Source organism: Dreissena polymorpha, chromosome 3 (genome assembly GCF_020536995.1).
Source record: "Dreissena polymorpha isolate Duluth1 chromosome 3, UMN_Dpol_1.0, whole genome shotgun sequence".
NCBI classification, from domain to species: domain Eukaryota; kingdom Metazoa; phylum Mollusca; class Bivalvia; order Myida; family Dreissenidae; genus Dreissena; species Dreissena polymorpha.
Window position 1 is genome coordinate 89,625,791 of NC_068357.1, and position 16,788 is coordinate 89,642,578.

Consider the following 16,788-nt stretch of genomic DNA (forward strand, 5'->3'; position numbering starts at 1 on the left):
CAATGGAAAATAATTAAGAAAACATATTCAGTTGTATGTAATGTAAAAGGGAGTATATCATTTTCTTGTGTAATGTTTAATTTCATCACATACACTCACACTGATAAAGAAATATTTAAATCAAATGATTTTTTTGCAAGTATGCAATATAACAATAAACCATTTATGCAGTTTAATACTAGGGTTACAAACTTGTGTCTATCTATGCAGAAGATGTTTAAAAACATCTGCAAAATTGGAAAACTATTGAAGATAATCAGGCAGGCTATTATAACAAACTTTTAATCAACTATAGGTGTACAAGCCCGTACAGGACTGTTCTTTAACAGCTCTTGATTTGGTCTTGAATGATGTTACTGAACTTATAAGTTTCTATGTCTGAATGGTGTCTTAAAATGTGTTCATGAACATGTTATGAATGATTATGGAACATCTAAAAATTCATGAACTGTCCTTGATTTAGATTTGATTTGTTAAAGTAATTTCACTGAATGTGCTTGTTTCTTTAATTCATAACCTCTGTAATTTGCTTTGGTCTTATAGTATAATCAATCCGAATCTTTGAGTAATACCTGATTAAGGAATGATAACAAAATTAATGCTCATCTTTATTTTTTGTGACTAATTCCCTTGTTATCTTTTGGGTTTCATTCATATACTTGCACAGATTTCTTGTCATTTTGTTATCAATGGTACACCACTTGTTGCACCCTTTCGGGAAGAATGTGTAAAGTTTCAATGCAACTCACATACAGTAATATTCTCATGGAAAAAAAGTATGCTTTAGGCTTCGCAAATATATTGATGGTATGTTTGGGTGTTACTTGGAGGAAAATATCTTGCAAATTATCTAAATATTATCAGAGGTCTTTTCAGTTGCGATTCATATAAATATTAAACAAAGGGGTTGTCACTATCTTGTGGGGCATGCATAGTTTGGTCACTGTGGTAAATCGAAAACATTATCAGAGCTCATGTGAAATAAAAACATCAGAGATCCTTAAGCAGGGCTTCATCAAATAGTGGTATTGGAATTTGAATTTTTATAAATCCTGGGGATAAATTATCATGTCCTTTTCCCATCATAAACAGATTATGCAGGTCCCGTAGTTCATTTTAGGAAAGCTTTGTATCATCATGTCTTGTTTGACAGGATGTGTAGGTTCGAAAGCTTCAAGCTACGGACATTACTTAGTTTCCATTCAAGATTCCAAGTTTCGCTGCGTTTTCCCACGTTTCACTTGTTTCAATGTGTTTTAAGAGTTATGATTGTTTGTCGTAGTAAAATAATTCTTAGAAATCTCTGATGTATTTGTTGTTGTTGCTGTATTTTTTCTACAGCATTTTATGTTATTTACTAAAAGATATGAACAATTCAGTTGATATTGTAGGCAATTTTTATGTATAAAATCAGGCCTTGTGAAAAACTATGTTTGATCTAACTCACAGTGGTCAAATCATGGAAATTAAAAAGAAGTTTTATTTAATCATTCACTATATTGTCCTTAAGTTTGAAATTCCTTAGAATCCCTCAAGTCTATGAGAAGTGTATAAATGGCTAAACCGACCAGAAATCTACTGCCAAACATGGTGGAACCCATGTTGTGAAATGCACTTTAGGTAGATCATTCACATGGATTATGCATGATAAGTGTCATTAATAGGAACTTAAGGCATTAGCAGGTATTATTGTTTCAAAACTAAGTGACTCAATACATATAGCTAATTGATTTAAAAGCTTAATACATTTTAACGGTCTATCGATTGAAAAGTTGATGTTTTGCAAAGTCATTGTCTTACTGGACTGCTAAAATTACCTCCATTGTTGATCCTAGAAAGAGCTCTCATGTTCTAAATGATTAACCTGGACTGGGTTACTCAACCAAGCTTATCATATCAATGAAAAACTTTTTGCAGTGAAAACACATTTACTAAAGTAATTTGTTCCTGTCAATCCTCTACCAAGATGATGTATGAATTTTCATAGCCTATATAGCTGTATTAATAGGCAGGATCATTGCCTTAATGTTCCTGTGGAACTATCTCACTTTGGGTGGGATTCTTGCCTTGGGGTTTTAATGTAGGACCTTTACTCTGATCCTTAAGATGTGTTGGTCTTTAATAAGTATACACATGTATTTTGTAATCTCACCTCTTGGCTTGTCCTGTGCATGTTATTACTTGAGTTTGTGTATGTGTCCTGTATTACAATGCTTACAGATGTATTTAATTGCTTAGCTGGTTGTTGACTGTTTAAAGTGCACAAAGAATCTCCTTGATGCTATGCATCCATTCATAAATATTTCAAATACACAAGAATATAATAATTTATGAGTTTAAGTCGTACATAATTTGCTTTTGCTGTTGTTTGGCGTAATGCTGTTGTCATTATATTTTGTGACATTAGGAGTTTTGTTTATATAAAGTATAAAATACTTCACTCATTGTATGAGCACGGAAGCCCAGTTGAGGGTTACTTTTTTTCTTTCTTTAATTTTATTCTTGCTTTTTACTGGAGCTTTTTAGATCCCATTTTTACATTAATCAATATAAAGCATTTAATGACAAACTTTAATATCTGCCAAAATCTGTGAAAAGGTCCCTTTAACCCATTTATGCCCAGTGGATCCTCCCATCCTTATAAATTGGATCAATTAATTTCCAAAATTAGGGATGTCTAGTATATTTATTTCTATATTTAGAATATTTCTTACAGAAATTCCTTTAAGCAAACAGCACAGACCCTGATGAGATGCCGCATCATGTGGCGTCTGATCTGGGTCTACGCTGTTTGCCAAGGCCTTTTTTTCTAGACGCTAGGCATAAATGGGTTAAGTCATGCAAGGTTTGGTGCTCTTATAAGTTGACAGGGTAGCTCCTGACCAGACTGCAATTGACTACGCCAGCTGGTCTGGAGCTACGCTTGCTGCATACGTCATAAGACCCATTTTGGCATCCTGTAAATAATTAAATGAGAATTTCAATCGAAAGAAAACTCATTGACACATAGGCTGGCTTCATTAGTTCCTTTTTTTTCAAGTACAAAAAAACAATATTTGCAACATAGGTGTCTCACTAGAGTTGACACTGCAATGGAAATTTTACAAGAAAACTGGTGTAGTGTTTATTGTGAAGTCTTGTAAATTTACAAGTGATTAGCTAAAACATTGTTAGCACAGTTCGGCACACTGCTGTTATGTCTTTCCAAAGATTTTGTATGACAAGATTATGTTTTATGTTGCTGTACACCTGGCCAACATGAGGCATGCGTTAACAACTAATCGTTGTTCAAATGTTGCATTATTGCTCTATTGCAATGAAACATTACACAGAAAATGCACTTTAGAAAAGGAAATGAGTTTACAATACTTTGCATGACACTTTAATGAGCCGATGTAAAAATAACTGCAACCAACCACAAAAACACGTTGTTAATGCAATAAACAATGTTTATGATTGTAATTTTTCTTATTATCTTTCCAATTTGAGGAAAAAAACTCTGTTTACTCATCATGATGCATTTGCAGGTGAAACTTTAAAATGTCCAAACTTCCTTTAATCTTTCCTAATTATTTTCAAAACTTTTGTATTGTCTTTGTAAGAATAATTTTTTTTGAATTCTGTTATTCCGATATTTGTTCAACCATGGTATGATATGAACATTATTATTTTGAATGTACATTAATACATACTTTGTAAGATTTCAAGTTAACTTAAAGGTGGAGTGTTGCAAGGCTGTCCAAGAAGTAACAACTGCTTTTTCTCAGATATGTGTTATAAGAAAACAAGTCTAGTGTGGCATAAAGTCCACATCTTATTTATTCTATGACATGTAACAAACTCAAATATTGACGATTTTGCGACAACTTTGTCTCATGCAATTTCATCCAATCAGATATCACCAAATAGGATTCAGCAATACAGTCCCTTCTAATCCCTCACATTTTCTCTCAGTCATTCGCGCAATGGCAAAATAAATATTTTCATACAATACCCTATTATCATCTCTGTTTAATAAGATTTTCCCCAACTCCTTCTTTCAATACGCAAATTTCCAATCTTATAATACCAGCGATAAGATTCTTTGGAGAGACTGAGTAAGGCTGGACAGACATGAAAAAACCTCAATATGGTGGTCCTTTATTTGGATGCTGGCTTTCTCCATAATATATGAAGAGAATCGCATAATTGAACCTCGTGAAATCGATATAACTTTTCATTTTTTGGAGACTAATTTCGTCATGGAAAATTGGTTCTATTATCAGCAAAGATTGGCAGTACCCAAAACATGAAAATAATCAGAAATTTTAATAAGCTTTGCTCCTCCGTAGAAATTATATTCAATACAGAGTCAGGCGCTGTCTTAAATTTGATGAATTATCTAGACAGGAGATCCTTGTGTTTCCCAATTCCATATTTTAATGGAAACAATACCAACTTGGCACCTTCTCCTTAGATCCTTTGGAGCATTCTTCAAATAATATGAATTTTTAAATTTTATAATGCATTTTTCTTAACATGATATACTTTTACAAGATTCATTTTCTTCAACTATCTGTACAAAATGCAAAAGAGTGATCAAGTAGTGCCAACCCACTTTCAAGTTGGCAGTTCGTAAACAGTTGTAAAATATATAAATGTTGCAATGCCAGAAATCTGCTGCTAGGCTCCCATTCTATAACAAAGCACATAATTTTGACAGCTGGGAAAGTTAATATGTATACAATAATTACGCCTGAAGATCACTCTCTGGTGGGATCACATTGATAAAACAGCAGCCGAAGAACTTGGAGAATTAATACAGGGTGTTATTTGAGTAAGATTTGGTAATTTTTGATGATTCATTGATGGAAATGAGAATTAAAAATAATGAATTAATCATTGGTAAACTTGGAATTTAGATATAACATATGTGTCCTTATTTTGTGTTTCAAGGGGAACTTTCCATAGTGTTGTTTTCATCATGACAGAACCAGTGGTACAAACCTGTGATTTTCGAAAAAATGCAAATACAAAATGACATCATTTAAGTGACACAATCATGTTCTCAAGTATTTTTTTATTTTTAAATTCAGCATTATCATAATTATATCTCAAAACAACAACAGTACTTGCATTATTGTTATAAACAATAATTGTATCTTATCTCATCAGCATTGGGCCCATACACTGAGTGGCCAGGTTTTATTGCAACTTCTCCTATGCTCTGCATAGAGCCTTGAATGTCTTTTTAACACCATGGAATTGCATCCTTTTCTGTCAAATGCCTTGCAAACTACCACCAGGCTCTTGAAGCAGTGTTAAACACTCTTGTTTATTACAGTTTTATATTTCATGACCAAGTTATGATGTGTTTCTACAAACATCTTCTTGCCATGCATGCACTTTGCAGCAGGCCATTATTATAGTGACATTTGGGCAAGTTTGCACTGTTTGCCATCTCTTAAAAAGATACAACAGATTAAAAGCTTACTCTATTTATCTGACTCTTGACATATTTAAAATTAAACTTGAATAATACTTCCCTATTAAATATATTAATGGGCAGCCTTTATTTTACCTACCTGTACATAAATTAAGATGTGGTAAGTGCTCCTAGCCATAGGAAATATATTTTTACTATAGCACGTGCGTTAATTAGACAAGTATATTTCATTTAAAATTTAATTCATGTAAAAGTATATAAAAAAATACCCAAAGGTAATTGATATTGCAACATTAACTAGTATTCATGACATTTATTTTTCTTGGTAATAACAATACTTTGATATTGAAATATCTACTACTACTAGTATTCATTACCTATCATTTTTTGGTAATTATAAAGCTTAAAATTAAAATTACAAATAAATTATTACTAATTACATGACCCTGTTTATCCCCTCCCTCTCAATCTCTTTTGTATTAAAGGTGCAAGAAACTCTGATGTCATGCCTTCATTAATTTCCATCTTCCTTTTCTTATGAAAATGTTGTTTCAATAATCGCTTGAAGTACCACACATATTGGGGCAGCAGGGGTCTATGATTTTAATTAAATTCCCCACTCTAATATTACATGTTTTGATCATCTAAAATAGAGGCACATAAACAGAGAAAGAGACAGAGAGAACAAGTCTTAGAATCAGAAGCCATAGCATCCCCTATAAATGCTTGGTAAACAATGATATATTTCTGGATCAGTATGTTGAGAACTTGATCCCTCTGAATCAAAGAGCAGATCTCTAGCAAAGCCTTGCTATATTATTTCAATTTCTGCATGTTACATATAATGCAAACAATCTATTTCTAGAATTACCAGGAAATTCTTATCTTGCAATGTTTGTATTGGTGTGTGGTGATCATACCATTGGTTACTGCTGTGGCATAGAATAACTGATATTATCTGCCTAATTTTTGTTTGCAGGTGATTATCATCATCCATTGAACAGGGCTGGGAAAACTGATTGCATTGATAATATTGACCAGTGAAAAGGATGGTAGTGAGATATGGCAGCACTGACCTGTGCTCACATGGTGTGGCCAGGCTTATCAGCAAGTAAGGCTTTTGAAGTTCTGATCACAATTATAGATCATAGATACTTTACAATTCAGTTGGTAATTGCATGTTATCTGTCTTATCATCACTGAATTATGATAAGCCTGCATTATTGTTTTAATAAATAAGTTAAGTAACTGAATTAGGGAACATAATTGTTTTTTGTTGATTTGTGGGATAACTTTTAAACAAATTGTTTACATAATACATAACTTTTGTTTATTTATGTTTTTGTTTGTATTTTTTTAACTGGAAGTTTTCTTCCTTTGAGTTGGTGTACATCAAAAATATGTATTCGATTTTTGAAAACTAGTAACTTAACAATATCATTATGTTTTCATCTAATTTTTTAGGCCTCTTATTTAGAAAACCTGGCAACACATGGGGCAGAGGTTTCAGGTAAGAAAAGTAGTTCCAGTCTACTGGAAATATTCTAGACACAACTTAACTTCAAAGGAGCCTAATAACAATGGAATGCCCAATGTTCCGCTGATAGGTCTGTTCTAGACTTCTAGGCTTTGTGTATTGAAATGGTTAGTAAAGTGTGACCAATCACCATCTAATCAAGTCTCAAAGAAAGGCACTTTTTGAGCTTTTGAGATTTTAGGTCCAGTCTGATGCACATTTTACTGCAGACATCTGTGGAAAAGATATTACCGACTCATTGCAAAACTATGATAACTGAAATGTGCAAGGTATAAAGAGATAGCCCAAATGTGCACTGATCTCACACATTATGCAGGATGGGAATGTTGCTGTGGTTCAAATGGGAAAATGATTGGCCACAATGCAGATCGGTATCAAAAAGTGATAAATCATGGCAGTAATTGTGTTTGTTTAGCTAAACCTCTTAATGAATGTGCAGACCTGGCAGACATGAAAACAAGGAGTTGGCCCCTGGACAGCTGGATCTGATAGGGGTCCACTGACCCTACAAGTGACCCTTTGCAATGACAGCAGCATTTGGTTCCACATTTCTGTCTAGGGGTCAATGGTGTGGCCATTGTTTGGCAACAATAGGGGAAATGTCCAGTTATGCGATGTTAACAACAATTTCTTGCAGTAACAAAAGAATGACATGATATTTTTGAGCATATGATCTACTGGCATTGTTTTCTAAAATGGAAACTGATGATAGCTTTATTACTTTTTGCAATTGATATGACCTAATTATCAGCATTGATTAAGTTCCAGGCGTGTGATTCACTTGCAAATTAATCCGTGCTTGGGTAATGTCTATGTTACTTTTTTCCCACAAAACATTCCGCATTTTGTGCTGTGAGAGAGATAAGGCTGAAAATCATTTTTCTACTTCCTACTGGTATCACCCACTCTAGAAACAATGCCCTGGCATTTCCATTATATCGCATTTTAAGAATGATTGAACTGCACACGGTGCCAAGACTTCGCTATGATACCAATAGCCGTTATCTTTGAATTCCAAAATTGTTGGCTTATGTCTGATCTTCTGGACCTTTTATCAGTTAAGAGTTAGCCAAATATTCAAACACGGAATAATTCACTCTTTAAATACCATTGTCAAGACTTACTGATGCCACGTCTCCCTTTCGCAGACCTGCAGCAATAAATGTTCGATGTCATGACGCATTGATGCAACGTTTCTTCATATTCTTTTAAATACATAAACATACAGGTATTCTTTTGGTCAGTGTCACCAATAAATTAATTATTTTAGAACGGTCTGTAGAGCCATTTTTATTCCAGTGGTTTAAGTCATGTCAGACTTCAATTGCAGAATATTTAAATTCATTAACTGCGCTTTTTTAAGTGTACCATCACCAAAATACTGTCACTGTTGTAGATTGAAAATGATGCAAAATAATATCAACTAATATGGATCAATTGAAGTTATTTAATTATCTATTTCAATTATGTTATTGATTTAGTACTAGAATTTTAAGAAATACGATACCAGTACATGTCATTTTAGTCGTAACGAAAATGCTGACCGTATCTTGAAAATTCCATGATTGCATGAACCAATTTTTGTCAAAATGGCATTATTTTCACAAGCACTGTCTGTCAAGGGTTGATGATACTCCAAAATGACCTCAATTGTCATCTCCCAACAAGCCTGGTGATACAAGATTAGCTTATTTATGTTTGACATTTTCTGTCACATACATTAACCATATTGACCTTCCATTGAATGTGAATGCCTAATTTAGCATTGTTACTCTCTCAGCAGCCGTTTTGTTCGTTCATCATATAATGTAACACATACATCTAACATCAAACCAAACATGATATCGCCGCGTGAACAAATTAAATTAAGTTTGGACATTTGAATGTGTTCGTTATAAAATTATGTCACATTTTAATATCAATTTATTTAATTATATTTTACTAGTATTTACATTTCTCGATTAGGCATATGAGTGACCATTTGGCACGTCGAATTATTTCTTATCCCACATACACATGTATAAATACTTATATAGGTTTTAACAATAAATAATAATTATGATTAATTTTACGATCAGTGAGCAAGTAAAGCATGTTTTATTTGATGATGCAAAATAGAACACCAAATGCAAAATAGAACACACGCTAAGCATTTTAATCGGAATATTTCAAATAAAGTATTGTTATTTCGCGGCAATGTATCAACACATTGCGAATGATGCCGCAACTAGCTGAGTCTTCAAGAACCAACGTGTTCTACATTATATGAGACAAATGCCAAAGTCATGTATACAGTTCAGCACGTCGAACGGATTTTGTTTTTTTAATAACATAGACATACGAGCTATTCTTTCAAGTCCGCCATTTATAAATGAGATGCATCAAAATGTCAGTGGTATCTATATATTTTCACGATGAGTGAAATTGTCTCCATAATTGTGTAAATATTACATTCATGTTGTTAATATGTTCTAAACTTCTGAAAATAATAATTGCTTTTGTATGTTTTTATTGGTTTATTCGACCACAATGAGTAAATAGTCAACAATTTACAGAATTAATGGTTATTATTTTAATTGCTTGCACATTATAATTTGTTATCGGCATTCAGGAACAATTCATGCATGTTAGTAATATTCTTTTTTGAATAAAATATATAATTGATGCTCGATTAAGTCTAGATAATGAAAGGTCAATTTTAAAAAAATGTAAGAAAATGGTTTTATCAAATCCACACGTGATTGAACAATATCAATTGTCCAATTGATATAAGCATCTAAGACTTAAACAAATTAAATGTAAAATAATGTGTATTAAACATGTTTACGATGCCATAAACTAAAACTTGAATGCAATTACATAATCAATGATAACATGCGTTTTATGTTGAAGTGTTCCGATGAGTACACGCATATGCAATATGTTAAACATATATCGAGTTTTAAAGAAAGATATATATCTTAACCATGGCAACCTGAGACTAAAATGAAAATGCGCTAACAATGTGTTTCGCACGGCTCATCGTTAAAATTTGCAGGAGAAATCCCGGAGTGAAATTTGGCATTCAACGCCATATGCCAGCTCCGTTGACAGCATAATGAGGTGTAGCTATATTGTGTAGACGGGAAAACCAGATGTTGAAGCCATAATATGTGAACCCTGATGTTAACCAAGCCCGCTTTACGATCATGTTAAATAGGCAGTGACCAAGCGTTACAATACTTCGGCTTTACGCAGGTAAATTGTTCGTTAACTTAATTTATATTACTTTTATAGTGATAACATTGAACGAGGTCTTTCTAAATACGTTGAAACACGTGAAGTTGTTATTTTATTGTGAGGTCTTTGCTGACTCCCAGCCACGTGTTGCTTACGCATAGAATAACACACACCCCACAATTATTTATATTTTATCATATTTCAGCTCTAAAAGAAATTTGGGTGGGAGTCTTATCTATGAACGCGTTAAGCATGTTTGTGTTTGACAGCATTTGCCGCTTCCGGTTTGTTTTTGTAAGATTTGAATAGAGATTAAAAAAGCAACGGTTTGCAGTTAATTTGGAATGAAATACTAGTGGTCGTGAAAGCATTTTCCCTGTTACTTTACACATTCTATGGATAACTTACAAACTAAAGTAATTAGTTAATTAAGATTCTAATTCATCAAAATAACACAAAACAATCAAATATGGCCGTTATCTAACGGTTTATCTTGTCATTTACTAGAAAGTAATTTAATGAACCTTATAGTGTTTATGTTGCTGTATTTAGGTATTTCGAACGCCTTTTTGAAGAAAAAGCTACGTGTTTCACCAAAACATACTGTAATGCACATGTGCATATAAATCATACCAATGGTTCTTATATATACACAACGCAAACTCCACTCGTATAATTTATTAACAATAAACTGACTGCACCAAAATATAACATGTATATAGATACATGCACCATGAGGACACGGTGAAATACGCTTTCATACATTGTATAGACAAGGTGAACGTTTAAGACTTGCTAGTTATCCTACTTTACATTTAACTACCGTGAACAGATTTGCGAATCCTAGTCACACGGTCTTTGGACAACAATAATTGGCATGCTTTGCATATGTATCATACGAAACACTATCACCAAAGCTGTCAGCAGGTAGAGAACTGTTCACCTCCATTGTTTGTTTTTGTGGAATAAATTTCCTTCGCGGAAGATATTTTAATGGCAGTTAAATGAAACTAAAAACGTTTTCAGAATATTACCATGTTAATTACGTAAGCTGACCTGTCGTCTGTGATAAAGAGGAATCGAATATTTACAATTGTTTCGATTTTCGACTTGAAACACACAATCTGTCTTCATAACTTTCGAAAGGGTTCTCCTAGTGTATCGGTGTTTTAAGGTTTATTTGAAATAGTATAGTGTACATACTATTATGTAATGATCTCATTAGATTTAATTTTTCAAAATAATGCGCGTTCTTTCAGGATTTCGAATAAGTTGATCTGATTTTTCAAAATAATTCTATGTTATGGGAAATATTAAGTATGTTCACCAATGTCTATTCCCAACCCCTATATTCATTCATACTGTGATGGTAATAGTAAATAATATGTAGTGCGTAGCATTTTGTGGAATAAAATAGCTTGCAGTTAAATGTAAGAATATGCTAAAGTTGATATACAAAAGAAGAAGATAATAAATGCAACATAATATATACACAAGTTTCTAAATAGTAAATAAAATGTACGTATACAACATGACGTGCTCTCAATAATCTTTAATTTTAAAAAATCCAATGGTACTTGTAAGTGGGACAAAGTTTGTCAAAACAAGGTAAATAGTAGTCCAAATTATATGCAGTTCTTGGATAAAAAGAATTAAGTTACGCTCATTAGAGCTAATCACAATTTAATTTCGATAAATTTTCCTATAATTTATTTCTTGAAATTATATTAGAGGAAATATATTTCAAATGTGTAAAAGAGTGTTTAATGTAAGACTTACGTTGAATAACTGACAAACCAGGAAGCACATTATATGTGTGACACACTTCGAACAAAATGAATACGTATGGAATGCACATTTTCTTCAAACAAAAACATAAATAAAAGATACAGAACATGGCACTCTATTAAAATGGCGGAGTGTACTGACTTACGATAAGAATGTAAAAGGACACACAGGAAAAGAATAACAAATAAAACTAAGGTTGTCAAAGCACCATTTTGGATGCACCCCTGTATTGAACACAAAGACAACAGTGTAAATACAGGTCTCTAGCATCTAATGTAAAAACAATACGACTAAAGATAGAATAATAATAAAATCGTTCCTGCACTGACACGAATAAAAGTCGCATTTGAACAGCTCAGAAAATAATATAAACAAACTTATTCTCAAATTATTTTGAAACACTTGGTCTTTAATGTGTAAAGAAAATTTCGAAGGATTTCTGTAATAAAGTATATTATGCGTCATGAATATATTACGAACAAAAATAGTCCGTCTCCTTCTTAAAAAAAAACTTAATATTTACAAAAGAACGAAACCAACGTACAATTGAACGCAAGAACAGACACACATCTCAGCATTTTTTGATGAACAAGTAAAGGATTTTATCCGGATTCTTTGTGCAAATACTCAGTTGATAACAGCACGTAATATACACTAGACGCCAATGTGAAGAAATGTACATTTCACTTACATCAATTTTATGTGTGATAAAAATAACGATATGTGTTATCATTAAGTGACCCTTAACTTGTGTAAAGTATTTTGTCGTAAGATACCTCTGCTTTACAATTTTGATGAGAGCGGTAATGCGTGTATCTTACTTGACCTATATACATGATGGATAGGCATGCAAATGATTCGCCATAATTATTCATGCTATGCCATTAATATGTCATACTAAAAAGGCGCGCGTTAAAGTTCTTCCAGGTGATCAAATGAACAGTCAATATAATGAAAAGTAAATCAATTATTTTTAAGATGAGAAATAAGAAACTTTTATAAAATAGATAGTATGTAGAGCTTGGTCTGTAACAAAGACATTTGAAATGTAGTTTTAAATTTTTAAATCGAGAATTCCAATGTATTATTCGCTATTAAATAACAAAACAAAGAATAATAATTGACATATACACGCACAGTGGAAAACAGTATACACCCATTTGACTAGACTAGATGATTTTGTACAAACATCTATAAAGGCAAAATCACATGGTAACTTCGTTACGCAAAACATTAATATTGTCACAGAACAAATTCCGTGAACATAAAAAAATAAGAAAGTTGAATTAAATTTTACACCATTTTGGTGAAGATAATTTCGTGAATCGCAAGATAGAATGCTATGCGATGCCAAAATGTCAGATGCGTAGCTTTATATTACGGTCCCTGTAACGTGGTCCTGATTTTTTTATATAAACAATTGACATGTGTTCCTCTTGTAGCCATGATGTCAGGTGCGTACAGACGACGTGGAGATTCACAATGAGCTCACAAGCCAGCCGAAAAAAGGCGGCTCGTTAAATGTTATTTCCGTGACGTCACATGGGTGAGGCCGCTTGCGTCATTCTGACGTCACCGTCCATTCCATGCATTCAACGAGTACATTGAGTGTTCCTGTCAACGAGAAACCAAGGTCAGGGTGAGAACTCAAGCCCAGTATATCCAAAAGCGGACAGATTTCTAACTTGTTTTTCCCCTCAAACTTGTGGTTTTTACCCCAAATAGTTATTGACGAATTATAAATTTAGCATTTCATGTTCGGTGAAATTCGTTACAACCTTGATCCACTTCCTCATACATGCGAGCATTTCTAACTGTTCTGAATGTAAGAGTTAAATGAATGCAAACAGAAATTCGCAGGGAGTTGAGAAATAAAACACACACAAAACACAAATCGTAAATTACGCACTGCAAATCAAAGCCTCCCTGTACAAATGAACTGTATGCCATTGCGATGTATTTGGAAGTGATGTGTCAAGGGAAAAAAATATTTCAAAAATTAATTTTACTGGACTCAGTTTCATTTCTCACCCTGCATGGTTTCTGTTGGCATGCTTTATTCATCTCTTAACATTCACATATCAGATTTTTTGTTCAAACAAATATGACCAGAAATTCAAAACAGATTAGACATCTTCCACCTTTGGATAGAAAACGAGCAAAAATCACAACATGGATACACAATTTGAAACAACACGGATTCCGCATATATTTCGAGTATGCAGACTAAATACTAAATAGAAATTGTCTTATTGGGTCGCAAATAGGCTTGCACATGTTGTTTTTAAAATAAACATTCAACATGATTTAATTATATTTAAATACATTTGAAGTTAAACGTAAACTTTATTTTAAATTTTATTTTCAACACCACTTAACAGCATGTTTACAACACAATAATCGTGTTGATTTACGATAAATATGCCTCGCGCTGTGAAAAGGGGGTTTAATGCATGTGTGTAAAGTGACTTCCCAGAATAGCCTGTGCAGTTCGCACAGGCTAAACAGGGACTTCACTCCCCTCTGTTCTTGTATAGTTCGTTCTTGTATAGTTCGTTTAAAGGAATACCCTTCTTGACGAAAATTCAGTTAAGGCGGAAAGTGTCGTCCCTGATCTGGGACGGCACTTTACGCACATGTATTAAACCCCCTTTTCACAGAGCAGGGCTCAACTAGCACGTCGGCGCATATATCTATACCGAATGTATCTATTGTAAGAAACATGTTCTGTGTTCATCTCTTGTTGTTTTGGGGGTGTATTTATCTTCATATTATTCTAAGGACATACTGCGACCTAATCCAACAACGGTAAGCAGTAGATTACTCTCCGTATGAACACGAGTTTCACTTAACAATATTAAAACATCTGTTACATCTTCGTCTTACACATAACGCGAGACGTACATATTGTTCGCTCGGTCAAGTCTTTAGTATGTTATCAAGGGAGGTATTTTGTTCACATTGTACTCTTTGTCACGTTTGTGTTGTGCATTATCATTTATTATCAATTACATACAAACGAATATTATGTATATCTTAATTTATGTGTTTTATGAATCCTCTTAAGCCATCAATCTAGATTTGGTACAAACTGCTGGACTCTTATTTTTTTTATTTTTTCGTGTTCCATTATTACGGATTATAGTGGTCATTTTTGTATTATTGTTTATATGTACATATACAAGTAGGAGGCTCTTCATAATAATTGTATTTCTTGTTTTCTCTTTTCTAACGGTGTAACCTCCTGACCTAACACATCACCTATTATTGCATTAAATAAAAACTTCGGCCACTGCCATGGTGGTCAGCTCAGACATTAAAAGTGTTAGGACGTGGTGAGAGAAGATTCGTTATTCTACTCGACTAATCGTAGACGGGATACAGGGTAAAGTAATTTAACTGATGTCAAATACATTGTCACTACCAGTCGAGTACAAAAGCTCTTAACTCTTGTCAATGTTTATTCCTTTAAAATATTTGTTTATTTGCCATATTTTAAAAGCAAATTTAGAAGGACCCATGGCTGTTATGCGCACCATTAATTTTGACAGGCTTTGCGTATTCGATGATTTGTGTGAATTTGAACGCGAATCTCCCATTCATAAAACTTCATTTTAAAAGGGTCACTGTTCAGTTGTTCTCGTGGAGTTGTGAAACCGATACGTTTTGTTCTAGTGTATTGATAATGTGTAATATTACCGACCGTTCAGTCAGTCCAAAATAGATCACCACTATATGAACCCAACGTGGACTGTGAAAAGGTGGTTTTTATACGAAAATACGGTGATTTATTTTCATTATTTACATTATTTTATTTAAATATACGGATTGTTTCACTGACTTGCACATAACATACTTTCAAAATTGTTGTTTGACTTTTCGCCTAATCAATTCAAATGGGCTTGAAATTAAAACGACACATTTGAATGTGCTTGAATTTAAAGGGGCCTTTTCACAGATTTTGGCATGTTTTGAAATTTGTCATTTAATGCTTTATATTGATAAATGTAAACATTAAATTTTAAAAGCTCCAGTAAAAAATCAAAAATAAAATTTAAAAAAGGAAAAAAATGTGGCCCGGAGCAGGGCTCGAACCAGTGACCCCCGGAATCCTGAAGTAAAAACGCATTAGCCAACTAAGCTATCCTGCCAAGCATACATAAGATGCGTATTTTATACGTTATATAAGCAATCTTCGTAGTTTCACAAATTTAAACAACAAAACTCTCCAAATTATTCAATCGTTTCGCGTTGCAACGCTTTATAATTTTTATGTTTTTAAATCGTCAAAAGATGCATATAATGGATATATTAGACCATGGCAAATGTTCAGTAATACTGTTTCCTCCTAAATATCATAACTAAACCGAAAATTTGCGAATCTGAAACAACTTTTTTTCAATTTTGTCAAATTACCAAACCGTGAAAAGATCCCTTTAAAATGGCTAAAGAATTATCTCATTGAAATCTCAAATACATCATACACGGATCACAATCGCACATATACCAAGTAAATGAATTTGCAAGTTAAACTATCCAATATCTCTTTCTTCAGCCTGCCACCATTCGTACATATGGTTGGCATTTCCGTTTATTGTTCACTTAGCTCAGCCCCATTATAGCCGTTTACAATAGCCCGGCCCAATGTGTCCACGACAAAACGTGCGCTGAATAGGGATATTTTACCAAACAAATATTATAATTGCACGTCTGTTTGCATTTCAAATGAGATTCTTTCAATCTCATTAAAAGTCGGAAAGCATCGAAATTTACAAATCACCAAGAATAATTTCCCGCCTCCCTAGGACGATTCTTTTTA

General features: G+C 33.2%; 1 protein-coding gene and 1 long non-coding RNA gene across 4 annotated transcripts in view; one reads left to right on the top strand and one right to left on the bottom strand.

Annotated features, from left to right (window-relative positions):
- The window catches only part of LOC127875214 (uncharacterized), a 70,945-nt gene extending 61,384 nt beyond the window's left edge, over positions 1-9,561 (top strand). For both annotated transcript variants that reach the window (XR_008047327.1, XR_008047326.1), the window contains exons 2-3: positions 6,405-6,536; positions 6,890-9,561. This is a non-coding gene — a long non-coding RNA (uncharacterized LOC127875214). The remainder of the gene's footprint in view (positions 1-6,404; positions 6,537-6,889) is intronic.
- Positions 1-16,788, bottom strand: part of LOC127875197 (homeobox protein Meis1-like) — a 135,173-nt gene that overhangs the window by 91,808 nt on the left and 26,577 nt on the right. The gene's annotated exons all lie outside the window — the stretch shown is intronic.